Source organism: Myxocyprinus asiaticus, chromosome 30 (assembly GCF_019703515.2).
Source record: "Myxocyprinus asiaticus isolate MX2 ecotype Aquarium Trade chromosome 30, UBuf_Myxa_2, whole genome shotgun sequence".
Taxonomy (NCBI): Eukaryota; Metazoa; Chordata; class Actinopteri; order Cypriniformes; family Catostomidae; genus Myxocyprinus; species Myxocyprinus asiaticus.
Genome location: NC_059373.1, coordinates 7,878,171 through 7,894,731, shown reverse-complemented (window position 1 = coordinate 7,894,731; position 16,561 = coordinate 7,878,171). Strand labels below are relative to the sequence as shown.

Below are 16,561 nucleotides of genomic sequence, written 5' to 3'. Positions count from 1 at the left end.
ACACAGGTGACCTCACCACCACGGCCGAGCCCCAGCTTAGCAGATGGGTGCTCTGATTGAAAGCACCATCAGATGCCTGTCTGTGAATCGTTACACCTCCCTGATCAAACTGCAGGTCTTCCCATCTGCCCCAGTGAACTCCCAGCCCAGCACCAGAGTGTGAGGAACAAAACCAGAGGACTCACACTAGGCCACCACCACCTGCCCGGGCACAAGGAGAGGAAGAGGGGAAGGACAGATGGAGGCTCTTAAAAAAAAAAAAAAAAAAAAGAGAGAGAGGAAACAGACAGTGGTAACTTAAAACAAACGTGTGTTTATATATATTATATCAATATATATATCCATATATATATACACACACACACACACAAAATTATGATCCATGCAATTGTGTAATTAATTCAATTAAAATTTGTAATCAGTTGACAGCTTGAAACTAGGTGGCTACAGCATTCTATGCATAACATTTTATGCAAATCTAACCTTATGTCTATGGCACGTACTAAGTATACAATGATCTTACCAACTATCTTCAGGTCCACGACTACTTGTGCCAGCTGGTGTGGAAGATAGACTGTGCAGATGCAAGTTCCTGAGTGTCTCACTTGGGCCTCCTCTAAGATCAGAGATGCATGTCCTGTCTTGTAGAGCGCTGTGATGTCAATATCGGCTCCTGTCTCTGATGTCTCAGCAAAGCGATCGTTCTTGCCATCATATGCAATGACCAGCCGTCCTTCACCCCGGAACTGATACTGCCACTCAATAGAGAAACCAGAGCCATGGACTGGTGAAGATGGGTCCACCCAGAACCCATAGTCTAAAAGAACTGGCTCTCCAAGTCTAGAGTAGACCACTGGAGATGCTGAGGATTACTTTGAGAGAGACATGGAGTTTAGGTGAGGGAAGAAAGTGTAAGAGAGCTGTTTAGCAGATGTAAATAAATAGCATATTCTCTTTACTACACAATAAATGAGAAATTTAAACTATTTACCATCTAGCGCTTTAGAAGTGGAGGGTTCTTGCATAATATTTGACAGTGTCAGCGGCTTATCAATTCCTTGTGCTGCCACTGAGAACCAATCAGCTTGCAGGTAGATGGAACTTTGGGCAGAGTCAGTGAGAGCAGCTGCCCAACTGACCATAGACATATTGGTTAGGACCATGGACACATTTAGGTTTGTTCACAGAGCCTTTAGGTGGGTTCAGGGAAGAACTACAGAATGTACCAGCTGGATCTGGCAAATAACATATCAATTAGCTTGTTGTGCACAAAACACTCTTGAACAGGTGGCACGATACCATGAAGCATATGTGGCTGCAGTGTTGGACATGGCTGGTGTAGACAAGGGTTTAAAAGGTATAGTTAGCCCCAAAATGAACATTTTGTCATTATGTACACACCCTCATGTTGTTCCAAACTTGTATACTGTTATGTTTAGAAAACAAGATAAAAATGTGGAAAATTCTTCACACCGCTCTTTTCCAAAAAAATTACAATTCATATGAAGTATTTTCATATATCTCCATAAATTACCAATAAAGCACTATCAAAACACCATATAAGTAGTCCGTTCAACTAATGCGCTATATTCCAGGTCTTCTGAAGTAACATGATAACATTATGTGGGGAACAGACCAAAATTTAAATCGTTATTCACTGACGAGCTTCCCCTTTAGTGAGCTGTTAACTCGAGAACCGGTGAGATCAAACTGAATCAGTGAGTTGACCTATCAGTTTCAGATGAGTCATATGAACTACTTCTATATCCTTTTTGAAGATTAAAAAATTTGGTCATAATGAACTGCCATTGTACGAAAAACAGCGGCGCAGACATTTATCAAAATTATTCTTTTATGTTCCACACAAAAACTGACAGCATACGCGTTTGAAACGTCATGAGTAAATTATGCCAGTATTCTTATTTTTTTTGGATGAACCATTCCTTTAAATTACAGAACAGCATTTTTTGGCAGTGAAGTGCTTATACATTACTGTATTTATTGAATTTGACCTGTAATCAGGATACAGACCACCCGATCACTTAACATTACACAAATCCTCTTTGACTTGAGGGCTGATTTTGTAAGTACAGTTACAGTAGCTCTATGATATACAGTCCACTAAATCAACACAAATGTCTTACAGAGCACATGCTGTACTGACACTCACCGGTCACATAGTCAATTCTGGATGTGCTGATATCTGCTGGAGGATGAAGATCAGATATTGTCTCTTCACTCTATGCATCAGTTCTGATGAACATAAGAGATTTCTCTTGGCTCATTGGTACTGAGAAACCCAATCTATGTCCTGCTTTCTCCTGAACAAACCAGCACTCAAGAACTGGCCATCCAGAACCAGAAACTACAAGATAAGAAAACAACAACTAGGTTATGTTCATTGTTTACACACGCAAGTAACTGATATCGTATGACAAACTCCACTCCAAAAAAAAAAAAAAAAAAAAATAATGAATAAAGAGTAATTGCTATTTGAAGCGCCTGAATGTACAGTGCATCCGGAAAGTATTCACAGCGCTTCACTTTTTACACATTTTGTTATGTTACAGCCTTATTCCAAAATGGATTAAATTCATTACTCCTCAATTCTACAAACAATACCCCATAATGACAATGTGAAAGTTTGTTTGAAATCTTTGCAAAATTTATTAAAAAAAAAAAAAAAAATGAATAAAATCACATGTACATAAGTATTCACAGCCTTTACTCAATACTTTGTTGAAGCACCTTTGGCACCAATTACAGCCTCAAGTCTTTTTGAGTATGATGCTACAAGCTTGGCACACCTATTTTTGGGCAGTTTCTCCCATTCTTCTTTGCAGGACCTCTCAAGCTCCATCAAGTTGGATGGGGAGCATCGGTGCACAGCCATTTTCAGATCTCTCCAGAGATGTTCAATCGGGTTCAAGTCTGGGCTCTGGTTTGTCCTTGAGTGGCCATTCACAGAGTTGTCCCGTAGCCACTCCTTTGTTATCTTGGCTGTGTGCTTGGGGTCGTTGTCCTGTTGGAACCGTCGCCCCATTCTGAGGTCCAGAGCGCTCTGGAGCAGGTTTTCATCAAGGATGTCTCTGTACATTGCTGCATTCATCTTTCCCTCGATCCTGACTAGTCTCCCAGTTCCTGCCGCTGAAAAACATCCCCACAGCATGATGCTGCCACCACCATGCTTCACTGTAGGGATGGTATTGGCCAGGTGATGAGCGGTGCCTGGTTTCCTCCAGGCATGACGCTTGCCATTCAGGCCAAATAGTTCAATCTTTGTTTCATCAGACCAGAGAATTTTGTTTCTCATGGTCTGAGAGTCCTTCAGGTGCCTTTTAGCAAACTCCAGGCGGGCTGTCATGTGCCTTTTACTGAGGAGTGGCTTCCGTCTGGCCACTCTACCATACAGGCCTGATTGGTGGAATTCTGCAGAGATGGTTGTTCTTCTGGAAGGTTCTCCTCTCTCCACAGAGAAATGCTGGAGCTCTGTCAGAGTGACCATCGGGTTCTTGGTCACCTCCCTGACTAAGGCCCTTCTCCCCCGATCGCTCAGTTTGGCCGGGCGGCCAGCTCTAGGAAGAGTACTGGTGGTTCCAAACTAATTCCATTTACAGATGATGGAGGCCACTGTGCTCATTGGGACCTTCAATGCTGCAGAAATTTTTCTGTACCCTTCCCCAGATCTGTGCCTCGATGCAATCCTGTCTCAAAGGTCTACAGACAATTCCTTGGACTTCATGGCTTGGTTTGTGCTCTGTCATGCACTGTTAACTGTGGGATCTTATATAGACAGGTGTGTGCCTTCCCAAATCATGTCCAATCAACTGAATTTACCACAGGTGGACTCCAATCAAGTTGAAGAAACATCTCAAGGATGATCAGTGGAAACAGGATGCACCTGAGCTCAATTTTGAGTGTCATGGCAAAGGCTGTGAATATTTATGTACATGTGATTTTTTTTCGTTTTTATTTTTAATGAATTTGCAAAGATTTCAAACAAACTACTTTCACGTTGTCATTATGGGGTATTGTTTGTAGAATTTTGAGGAAAATAATGAATTTAATCAATTTTGGAATAAGGCTGTAACATAAAATGTGGAAAAAGTGAAGCCCTATGAATACTTTCCGGATGCACTGTATTAAACTGAACTGTATTTAGCGGTCTTGATCACCAAAATGCAGCAAAACCAGCCAAAAACAATGCAAATCTGATGATAAATATCTTGTGTATGGTGGAAATCTCAAACATCGTCGCTCTGTAGGTTAAATTTGCTGCTTCGTGCAGATTGGTCAGTTGTTCCCCAAAACATTTATGCAGCTGGCAGCATTTTACTTTCATTTTAATGTTTACGGCGCACGCGCGCAGGACTGCTCATTGTTGTGTTAATAGTTCAGGACAATATTTGTGCCATTTAAAAATGTAATACTCCGTTGCAAATTATTAATATAACATCATGAGAGCTCTAGTTATCTCTCAAAACACACACATAGCACTAGACATTTCTGTAATACATTTATTTTTGCTTCGTTAGCATTAGTATACACTAGGTGGCGCTCCGAGACAAAATTCCAAACTTGCCGAACACTGGGCATGTTGCATGTAGATGTCACGTGATTTCTCGGAGTAGAGTGCAGCCAAAGACACAGGGAAAAATATCAGCTCTGTTATTAATATTTCCCCTTGTAGTAACAATACTTTCTCGAACCTAGTCTGCCCAGTAGGCTTTATTTTTTCATGTGTTAATTTGCACGTTGTTTTTTGGTGTATATAACAGAGTGACTTGTAATAGTCTTACTTTGTATTGCCCATCATGTTTGCTTAGATGAATTGTTCTTTGTTTTCAAAGGATTTTGAAAACAAATAAATTATATGGTAAAAAATATTAAGAAATATTTAAGATTCTAAACGATTTCTAGGTCACTAATACAATAAGCAATGTTGTAACATTGTTCATGTAAATTCATTTGTATGACAGGTGAGATTTCTTTGCTTCCATTGAATGGTTAAATGCTTCATGGTCAATGCCCATCCCACAAGTGCTTTACAAAAACAATTGCTTATGTCTGACATGAATGCAAACAGGTGCAACAAATCAGGTATGTGTCAAAATATTGTTATTTACATTTACATTTACATTTATTCATTTGGCAGACGCTTTTATCCAAAGCGACTTACAAGAGAGGAAAACATAAGCGAATCATCTTAGGAGACAGTGGTATGAAAAGTGCTGTATTACAAAGTATCACTAGCATCATAATAGTATTCAAAACAGAATAAAGTGCAACAGAATTTATTTATTTTTTTATTTTTTTTGGGATTTTTCCCCTTTTTCTCCCAATTTGGAACGCCCAATTCCCAATGCGCTCTAAGTCCTCGTGGTCACATAGTGATTCGCCTCAGTCCGGGTGGCGGAGGACGAATCCCAGTTGCCTCCGCGTCTGAGACAGTCAACCCGCGCATCTTATCACGTGGCTTGTTGAGCGTGTTGCCACGGAGACATAGCGCGTGTGGAGGCTTCACGCCATCCACCGCGGCAACCATGCTCAATTCACCATGCGCCCCACCGAGAACAAACCACATTATAGCGACCACGAGGAGGTTATCCCATGTGACTCTACCCTCCCTAGCAACCGGGCCAATTTGGTTGCTTAGGAGACCTGGCTGGAGTCACTCAGCACACCCTGGGATTCGAACTAGCGAACTAGCGAACTCCAGGGGTGGTAGCCAGCGTATTTTACCACTGAGCTACCCAGGCCCCGGTGCAACAGAATTTATTTATTTATTTTTTAATGACTGGTTAAGTGCTCATGGCAAAGATGTGTTTTTAGTCATTTTTTGAAGACAGAGAGTGAGTCAGCTTCACGGATGGAGTTGGGAAGGTCGTTCCATCAACGTGGTATGATGAAGCTGAAAGTCCGGGAAAGTGTTTTGGTGCCTCTTTGTGTTGGTACAACAAGGCGATGTTCCTTAGCCGACCGCAAACTTCTAGTGGGTGCGTAGCTCTGCATAAATGATTTTAGGTATGCTGGAGCAGACCCAGTGACTGTTCTGTATGCCAGCATCAGAGCCTTGAATTTGATACATGCATCAACCGGTAGCCAGTGGAGAGAGACAAGGAGTGATGTAACATGTGCTCTCTTTGGTTCATTAAAGACCAGACGTGCTGCTGCATTCTGGATCATTTGGAGGGGTCTAGTTGCACATGCAGGGAGGCCTGCAATGAGAGTGTTACAGTAGTCCAGTCTAGTTATGACAAGTGACTGGACAAGAAGTTGTGTGGCATGTTCAGAGAGGAAGGGTCTTATCTTCCTGATATTGTAGAGTGTAAATCTACATGATCTTGCGGTCTTTGAGATGTGGTCTGTGAAATTTAGTCCGTTGTCGATGGTTACCCCTAGATTTCTGACCGATTTGGAAGGTGTTACTGTAGTTGCACCCAGCTGCGCGGTGATGTTGTGTTCAACATCAGGGTTGGCTGGAAAGACAAGGAGTTCAGTCTTGGCTGGGTTGAGTTGCAGGTGGCGCTCCTTCATCCAGGCCGAGATGTCTGCCAGGCAGGCAGAAATTCGAGCAGTCACTGTGGTGTCGTTGGGCTGGAAAGACAAGTAGAGTTGCGTGTCATCAGCGTAACAGTGGTAAGAGAAACCATGTGCCTGAATGATGGGTCCCAGTGATGTTGTGTATATAGAGAAGAGAAGTGGCCCAAGCACTGATCCCTGAGGTACCCCAGTAAGTAGCTGATGTGACTTGGATACCTCACCTCTCCAGGCTACCTTGAAGGACCTACCTGAGAGACAGGAATTAAACCAGTCAAGCACAGTTCCTGTGATGCCCAGCGAGGAGAGGGTAGAGAGTAAGATCTGATGGTTGACTGTGTCAAAGGCTGCAGAAAGGTCCAGCAGAATCAGGACTGATGATCTTGATTCAGCTTTCGCCCATCTTAGCGACTCGGTGACAGACAGCAGGGCGGTCTCGGTGGTGTCCACTTTTAAAGCCTGACTGATTGTCATCCAGCTGCTTGTTCTGTGAGAGATAGGCAGAGATTTGATTGAAAACTGCCCTTTCAAGTGTTTTTGCCATGAATGGGATGAGAGAGACTGGTCTGTAGTGTTCTATTTGTGTGGGATTAAGTGCGGGTTTCTTCAGCAGCGGGGTTACTCGAGCCTGCTTAAATGTAGTGGGAAAAGTGTCTGTAAGTAGAGATGTGTTAATTATGTGTGTGAGTGCAGGTAGGATGGACGGAGAAATGGCCTGGAGAAGGTGAGAAGGAATGGGGTCAAGGGAACAGGTGGTGGGGTGGTTGGAGAGGAGGAGTTTAGAGACCTCAGTGTCAGTCAGAGGAGAGAACATATAGACAGAAGAGTTGCATACAGGAGACAGGTGTTTGACAGAGAGTGGTGCTGAGAATGTATTGCTGATGGTTGTAACCTTATTAGTAAAAAATGTAGCGAAGACATCTGCTGTCAGTGATGTGTCTGGTGGTGGAGGGGGAGGGCAGAGAAATGTTTTGAATGTTCTAAACAAGCTGCGAGTGTCTGTGGTGCTGTTGATCTTGTTCTGGTAATAGGAGGTTTTTGCAGATTTAACGTTATCTGAAAAAGTTGCAAGCAGGGACTGATATGTACCTAGATCTGCTGGATCTTTAGATTTCCGCCATCTCCTCTCAGCTGCCCTGAGGTCAGTCCGATGTTCACGAAGGACATCAGACAGCCAGGGGCTGGGTGGTGTAGCATGTGCTGGCCTTGAGGAGATAGGACAGATGATGTCTAGACAGGTTGTTAAAGTAGAGCTTAGTGTGTCTGTGAAACTTATAAAGGTTTATATTTTGTATTTATTGTTTTAGAGGCCTCCTGTTTATAATTACAAAACTGCAATAGTTTGTTTTATAGAAATCTAACCATCCATCTTCCATGTGCTTACCATGGTCTTGTTACAAATACCACTGTTAAAATTATAAACAATAAATAAATAAATACATACATTTACATTTTTATAAGGGAAAATGCAAAATAAACAATTTAAAAAAAATTGTTGTTTTTAGATGAAATAGAAATGCGTATATCCTAAAACAAAAATTGGCTAAAATATTTTTTTGAGTGTAAGAAAATATAACTGGCTTTGTTTGCCTTCAGAAATTCCAAGAGATGACAGAATTTGAATCAAAAGAACCTGATGAAAGGAGTTCCAACTGAGTCACACTGTCAGAATAATTTAGACACATAAACTAGGTTGTAATTGTTATAGATGTTATAGATAACCTTACTGTTGTTAATACCAAAAAATATACATCTGCACTGAACTCAAAATCAATGCCATACTGTAGAATGAGCATTTCAGTGCGACAAAATATGCAATATTATTGTTTTTTTCACTTGCTTTTGAAACATAATAAAAATCTCTCTTATATTATTTGTTTCTGTCTTTGGATTTGAATTTCATTGGCCCCAGATATAGCCCTTATCTGCTTGAATTCAAGAAATGCATGGTTTGATCTCACATTCATGACGTGTGAGCATACTGAATTTATTAACAAAACTGTAAAATTATGCAATGCATCAAATATTTGTATTTATTTTTTATCCCCTTTTTCTCCCAATTTGGAATGCCCAATTCCCACTACTTAGTCCTCATGGTGGTGCGGTTGCTCATCTCAATCCGGGTAGTGGAGGATAAGTCACTTACCACGCGCCCCACTGAGAGCGAGAACCCCTAATCGCGACCACGAGGAGGTAACCCCATGTGACTCTATGCTCCCTAGCAACCGGGCCAATTTGGTTGCTTAGGAGACCTGGCTGGAGTCACTTAGCACGCCATGGATTCGAACTCGCGACTCCAGGGGTGGTAGTCAACGTCTTTACTCGCTGAGCTACTCAGGCTTTACTTGGTGAGCTACCCAGGCCCGTAACACAAATATTGAGTTTCAGTAGTTTGCATGTTAATGTAATCCAGGAGAGGATAGTGTAAACTTGTTTTGACTCACTGTCCCTGGCGGAGGGGTCGAGGTTCAAGACTTGACCCGAGCTTGAATACCCCCCAAAAGAAGTCATAACCGGGGCAGCGAGTCGCTAACATCGGAGCCACAAAAGCGATGGGTTAAGTCACATGTATTGGAATGGAGAAAGTCTCAATGAGAAGGAGGAAAGGGATAGAGTAAAGAATAAGCGGAAACGCAAAGGAAACTGTGGAGGTTACTGCCACATAAAAATGAGCTCTCGCAGGAGCTGCTATTGTGCTGGAGGGGTCTGTGACACCTGTAGCTGGGGGGAGATTTTGCCGAAGATTAGTTTGTTGAAGAAGTGGATGCTGCTCAGGTACCCCTTAATTGTCCTGGAGTAAAAACCTTTGATGTGGTTGAGACATGAGACAAAATGATGAGATAGAAGATGAAGAAAAATTGGGGAAAGACAGTTTGAAAGTTTCGTGGTAAATCTTGAAACATTTCCAAGCTTTCCAGTATGCTTGGAGGGTTCGGGGGGAGATGGCTTGGAAAATGGGAGTCCAGGGATGCATGATGGAGATGTTTGAGAGGGTGGCTTACAGGAATTTCAGTTCTGAACATGGAGGAACTGCGGTTGGTGTCTGGTTCGCCTCTGGAGCCAATGTTCTGAATCTCTGGAAGAGAAAGTGAGAGAGAGAGTTAGCAGTCTGATTTTTTGAGCCTGGAACATGTTCTGCTTTGACTGTGAACTGGTTGCAAATTGAGATTCAGATTAGGCGCCTTAGAAAAGGCTTTAGTTCTGGAGAACAGTATCTTATATATATATATATATATATATACACACACACATACACTGGCGGCCAAAAGTTTCGGAAGGAAATTGGTACTTTAATTCACCAAAGTGGCATTCAACTGATCAGAAAGTATAGTCAGGACATTACTGATGTAAAAAACAGCACCATCACTATTTGAAAAAAAGGAATTTTTTATCAAATCTAGACAGGCCCCATTTCCAGCAGCCATCACTCAACACCTTATCCTTGAGTAATCAGGCTAAATTGCTAATTTGGTACTAGAAAATCACTTGCCATTATATCAAACACAGTTGAAAGCTATTTGGTTTGTTAAATGCAGCTTAACATTGTGTTTGTGAGTTGCCACAGTATGCAATAGACTGGCATGTCTTAAGATCAATATTAGGTCAAAAATGGCAAAAAAGAAACAGCTTTCTCTAGAAACTCATCAGTCAATCATTGTTTTGAGGAATAAAGGGCTATATAATGCTTGAAACTGCCAAGAAACTGAAGACTTCATACAAAGGTGTACACTACAGTCTTCAAAGACAAAGGACAACTGGCTCGAACAAGGACAGAAAGAGATGTGGAAGGCCAGATGTACAACTAAACAAGCGGATAAGTACATCAGAGCCTCTAGTTTGAGAAATAGATGCCTCACATGTCCTCAGCTGACAGCTTCATTGAATTCTACCCGCTCAACACCAGTTTCATGTACAACAGTAAAGAGAAGACTCAGGGGTGCAGGCCTTATGGGAAGAATTGCAAAGAAAAAGACACTTTTGAAACAGAAATCAAAAAGAAAAGGTTAGAGTGGGCAAAGAAACACAGACATTGGACAACAGATAACTGGAAAAGAGTGTTATGGATCTTAAACCCATTGAGCTTTTGTGGGATTCAGCTAGACTGTAAGGTGTGTAAGAAGTGCCCGACAAGACAGCCACATCTATGGCAAGTGCTACAGGAAGCGTGGGGTGAAATGTCACTGGATGTATCTGGATAAACTGACAGCTAGAATGCCAAGGATCTGCAAAGCTGTCATTGCTGCACATGGAGGATTTTTTTGATGAGAGCTCTTTGAAGTAGTTTAAGAAGTTCTGAAAAAAAATGTAATAGTAATTTTTCACGTTATTAATGTCCTGACAATACATTGTGATCAGTTGAATGCCACTTTGGTGAATAAAAGTACCAATTTCTTTCCATAAGAGCAAAATCTGTACATTATTCCACACTTTTGGCCGCCAGTGTATATATACTGTATATATTCTGTATATATATATATATATATATATATATATATATACACACTGATCAGCCACAACATTAAAACCACCTGCGTAATATTGTGTAGGTCCCCCTCGTGCCACCAAAACAGCACCAACCCACATCTCATAATAGCATTCTGAAATGCTATTCTTCTCACCACAGTTGTACAGAGCGGTTATCTGAGTTACCATAGACTTTGTCAGTTCAAACCGGTCTCAATGGATGATTGTTGGTGCCAGACGGGCTGGTTTGAATAAACAAAAAATATCCAGTGAGCGGCAGTTCTGCGGATGGAAATGCCTCTCTCATCAACAAGGCGTTTCCATCCGCAGAACTGCCGCTCACTGGATATTTTTTGTTTTTGGCACCATTCTGAGTCAATTCTAGAGACTGTTGTGCGTGAAAATCCCAGGAGATCAGCAGTTACAGAATTATTCAAACCAGCCCGTCTGGCACCAACAATCATCCATGCAATTAACTAATCAGCCAATCATGTGGCAGCAGTGCAGTGTATAAAATCATGCAGATAAGGGTCAGGAGCTTCAGTTAATGTTCACATCAACCATCAGAATGGGGAAAAAATTTGATCTCAGTGATTTGGACTGTTAAGGTTAGGGTTAGGGCATGCGCATTGTCGAGTTGATTGACAGGGGATGTCTGAATCTCAAAGGTGATTGGCTCTTTTCCAAGTAAGGCGAGACTTCCTTTCTACATTCGTTGACTACTGGCTGCTGTTGGGCATTCCAAGTTCTCCCATTCATTTTAATAGAAGTGGCCCATCTCTGCAAAATAATATCTGGTTATACTCTTTTCCCTGATAGCACACGTACAACACCCAGACATCTATTTGATGTGTGTGTTTACATCTGGAAGACATTTATTTTACATTGTTTGCTCATCTGCAATACGTCTATTAGATGTATGTCAATAAGTATAATGTCAATAAAACTTTCCGCAAATGTCTTTGAGACGTTTATGATTTAGAATGATTGTAAATCTCATCTTTTTAAGATGTTTAGCAAATGTTAGATGCTTTCCAGATGAAAAGAAAAACAGACATCTCAGAGATGTGCTTGTGCTATCTGGGTTCATTGCACTGCATTGGTCTGAAAGGCCTCTAGTCTTTTAGAAATGCTTTAGCCATTAGTCACATGACTGCTACACATACTGAAGAAAATGTAAAGATTCTTCTCTCAATGTCATCAGAATAGAATGGTTTCTGAAAAAAAAAAAAATGACAGAAATGACTACTTGACTTACAGTGAATAAAATATAGCAGTGCAACTGAGGAAATTGTTATCAATTTGAATGTAAATGTTTATATTTACTTTCTGCATAAACATTGTCATATTTAATACATTATTGTTTGGTTTTCAGGCCCATTTTAGTTATAGTACAGTGTATTTTGTAAAGCAGAAATGTTTACTTGACTTGAATGGAATATAATAGTAGCCTATACAGAAGCTGAATAGTTTGTATTGCCATGCTAAGCCACATAGGCACTTTGTATCTTTAATTTTAGTTTTTCAGTGACAATTCGTAATTGTAATAACAATTTGTTCATTTAACCTAGGACGTATCATTTATTTAATTTGTATTCTCAACTGGTAATATTGTTTAACCAACATAAGCTTAAGAAACTAATTAATTAGGTTTTGATTTGATATATGAGCCTAGAGTCAATAGTTCTTTAAACTATAAATTTAAACCTGTTGATGAGCACTGTACCCTCCCACGGGCCTGACGTCACTCCGTTTACATTTACGATACAATTTACCGTCCATAAATGTCATTAATGCTGACAAATTATGCATCTTTTGAAAGGTCTAAGGGTGCAGCATCAATAGCCGGTCTCTGTTTCACGATAGAACTGCTCCAGCAACAGTAATATAGTTATTTGTGTCAGGAGTACAACTCAAAACATGCTAAATCAAAACGGGATTTCGTACCTTTATTATGAAAAAGCGATCGCCAGATTAATCCAACCCGCCACACTTGGGTAAATAATCCATGACAAGCGTCCAGTGCAGTTTTTGTCCATAAAAGTGATAAATCCGACAAATATTTACATTTCGCCAACAAATTATGCAATCTGAGCAGCATTTATGTTGTAAAACCGTATATGATTTTACACATTAGTCTCACAAACAAAACGAGCCCGCCTCCAAATTCTATTTTTTTTAAATGGTGCTGTATATTTATTCATTATAGCCAAACAGTGCAGCCGGATTTCGTGACGTCTTGTAAGGCGCAGCCTGTCATTCTCTCTGTACACTGCCAGCCATTGGCCTTGTGGGAAATTGTTGACGGACAGAACGTTTAGCCAATGAGAAGACAATTCCAACGATGCGCATGATGTAAATATTGCGAGGGGGCCCGGCCAAGATGGCGACTGGTATGGACGGTTTGTTCAGTAGCTAGATAATTTTTCGCTTGTTTACGCCCAAAGAACAACCTCATCGTCTTATTTAAGATGTAATGTAAAGTATAAGAGATTCATTTGACTGCAATCAAGTAGATTTTGAACTTTAAAAAACGATAAAGGTGACAAAGAACTTGTTTCCACGAACGACTCAAAAGTTTTAGCACGCATCCAAACCTGTTATCAAGCTACAACAGCTGCAATGTCTGACAAGAAACAAGGAAAAAATTCTGAAAAAGGAAGACCTGCATTCAGGAAAGATCGATCCGATGGACATGAGATCATGGCAGTACATTCATATGCACGAAGCAATAGACCGGTTCTCACATCGTTACCTGATTCGGAACCTTGCACTCCAGACCCGAAAAGAAGTAAGCCAGAACCCACACTCACTGAACTACAAAACAACATTTTGCAAATATTGTCTTGAGAAAATGAATCAAAACACCGAAACCATTAACAAAGAGATCAAACAAAACCGCGAGTGCATAAACATTAAAGGAAGCTACAGCTGAGAAGTTCATCGGGGTCTCTCTTCCCTCCATCATGGACATTTACACCACATATTGCATCCGCAAAGCCACCAGCACTGTGGATGACCCCTCACACAAACTCTTCACCCTTCTGCCGTCTGGAAAAAGGTACCGAAGCATTCAGGCCCTCACGGCCAGATTGTGTAACAGTTTCCTCCCCCAATTTTCAGACTTCTCAATACTCAAGAGACTGGACTGAAACACAGCTGAACACCATCTGACTCCCTTTTTTTTTTTTTTTTTGCACATTTCTGTATTATCTACCTGAAAGATTTGCTGCTACTGTATTCATACAAATACTTCTACCTGGCTGTTACCCCAATAACTGCTATGTCCATATCTAGTATAAGCTTATCTGCTGAATACTATATCATAGCATGTTATGTTTACATTCACAGCATTTTCTATTATATTATAATACCTTTTGCACTACCCATTTCATTTGACACTTTCACACTAGAACAGTGTACTGGTCGGTGCTGCACTGTCTCTTACTGTGCCTATTGTACTGTTTTAGCAAGTATTGTACCATCTTGTACTGTTTGCAGACGTTTGCATGTGCACTTTATGTAGAAATGTGTAGGTATTTTTTTCTGTGTAGTTTCACGTAGTTCTGTGTTTGTTTTATGTTGCACCATGGTCCTGGAGGAACGTTGTATCATTTCACTGTGTACTAGCTGCATATGGCTGAAATGACAATAAAAGCCACTTAACTTGACTACAAAATTTCTCTTTAAGGAGATGCATGAAGTAAAGAGTGATATCGCCAATATCAAAACAGTGAACGAGGAGTAAAAAAAAAGAATCACAGAACTCGAAGAAAGGGTAAATGAGGCCAAACGATACCAACGGAGGTGGAATCTAAGACTTTATGGTCTGGCAGTGCAAGATGGAGAGAATATTAAACGACGAGTCATTGAAATTTGCCGCGATGTATACCGGGAGATGCAGATGTCTTTCATCATCATGTTGATGTTGCTCACAGTATTGGAAGGAGGAGCGTCGAGAGAACCCAGTCATCATGAGATTTATAGCAAGATCAACCAAGGAGATGCTTTGGAAAAACTCAAAGGGTTCGGAAATTCTCCGAGCCAAAAATCTAAGGTTTGGAGAAGACTTGACAATGAAAGACAAAGAAACTCATAGTAGCCTTTGGCCACAGATTGAAGCAGCACGGAAACAAGGGGAAAAGGCGTTTTTCATCGGAGCAAAAGCTATTATCGATGGGAAAGAAGTTCGTGGATAATCTGTCTGTAACTTTGATGATAAAGTTACCAAGGTAAACATGAAGAATCTTTTCAGGGATGTTCAAATGTACAATGGACAACATGTGCACTTGTTAATCAACGCTGAACTGCGTTATAATACAAGCTATTAATATAATTTACATTACAGTTCAAATTTGATAACATATGTTGTTAGATTAAACATTAGGTTAAATGAGGTTGTTCTGAGGTGATTGTAATTCACTTATTCAGTAACTTACAAAGACTGAATGTCTTTGTTTATATTCATTTAATTTTAAAGGTATTCGCAACATGTTAAAAAGGAAGGCATTTTTTTATTATTATTATTTCTAAAGAGGCTCAAGGCTGACTTTTATTTTCTTCAAGAAACTCATGCATCACTAAACGACCATACATTTTAGACAAATCAATGAGGCAACGACAGGGCATTATTACAGGGATTTGAAGAAATCTCAGGATTTCTACAAATATTTGTTATGCTAAATTAATCCTAGGAGGAGATTGGAACACTATTAATAAACCTACATGAGATTGTTTACCTTTACGTGTTGTTAGACTAAATCAATACATGGATATATATAATTTGTGTACTAATTTACATTGTCGGGAAGAATGGAGACACCGGAACCCTGAAAAATTAAAATTCACCTGGAGTAATAAGGATGAATCCAAGCAATCTAGGCTCGATTTTTGGTTGGTTTCACAAGAACTTGGAAAACAAATTCGAGAAATTGACATTATACCCTCTGTACTTCGTGACCACAGAATAATTTACTTAGTAGTTGACCTGGGGGACATGGGGAATGGGAGATCTGGTTTTAATCACTGGAAATAAAATAATGCGCTCCTTGAAGATGATCACTTTAAAACATTGCTAAACTTATTATAAAGAGTTATTATAGTAAAGCCAAAGTTTCTAAAATCTTTGGAAAACATTGAGAAATTATGAAATATGACATTAGAAAATTAGCTATTAGATGGGGAAAGGAGTTAGATTAGGAAAGAAAAAGAGGAAAGTGTAATACATAATTAACTTTATGAAAAGCAAACAATATATGATAGGAATAAAATTTACAATTGGAATTAGATAATACTTATGAACATAGAGCAAAAGGGGCATTTATAAGATCAAGAAGAAAATGGTTGGAATATTTCTTTAATCTAGAGAAGAGAAAGGCTGAGACTTCATTGCAAACTTTTATGGACAATTATACTCCAAAAACCGCAGTATTAAAGAAGGTTCTTGGTTTCTAAATTCACTTAAGGAATATGCAACAATTATTGATGTGGATTCTAAAAATGTATGTGATCAGGACATAACACTGGAAGAAATATATAAATATATTGAAAGATTAAA

At 40.0% G+C, this 16,561-nt stretch overlaps 1 protein-coding gene and 2 long non-coding RNA genes across 4 annotated transcripts in view; all 3 read right to left on the bottom strand.

Annotated features, from left to right (window-relative positions):
* Positions 1 to 16,561, bottom strand: part of LOC127421083 (antigen peptide transporter 2-like) — a 214,152-nt gene that overhangs the window by 154,303 nt on the left and 43,288 nt on the right. The window lies entirely within an intron of this gene.
* Positions 711 to 2,364, bottom strand: LOC127421116 (uncharacterized). Its single transcript, XR_007893934.1, has 3 exons — positions 2,171 to 2,364; positions 992 to 1,235; positions 711 to 872 (listed from the first exon to the last, which is right to left on the bottom strand). It is a non-coding gene; the product is annotated as an uncharacterized LOC127421116 (long non-coding RNA).
* Positions 4,122 to 13,166, bottom strand: LOC127421114 (uncharacterized). 2 transcript variants are annotated; one of them, XR_007893932.1, is made up of 5 exons: positions 12,952 to 13,166; positions 8,985 to 9,616; positions 7,630 to 7,745; positions 6,792 to 7,027; positions 4,122 to 6,597 (listed from the first exon to the last, which is right to left on the bottom strand). It is a non-coding gene; the product is annotated as an uncharacterized LOC127421114 (long non-coding RNA). The 2 variants fall into 2 exon arrangements; XR_007893931.1 differs by having other exon boundaries at positions 7,630 to 9,616.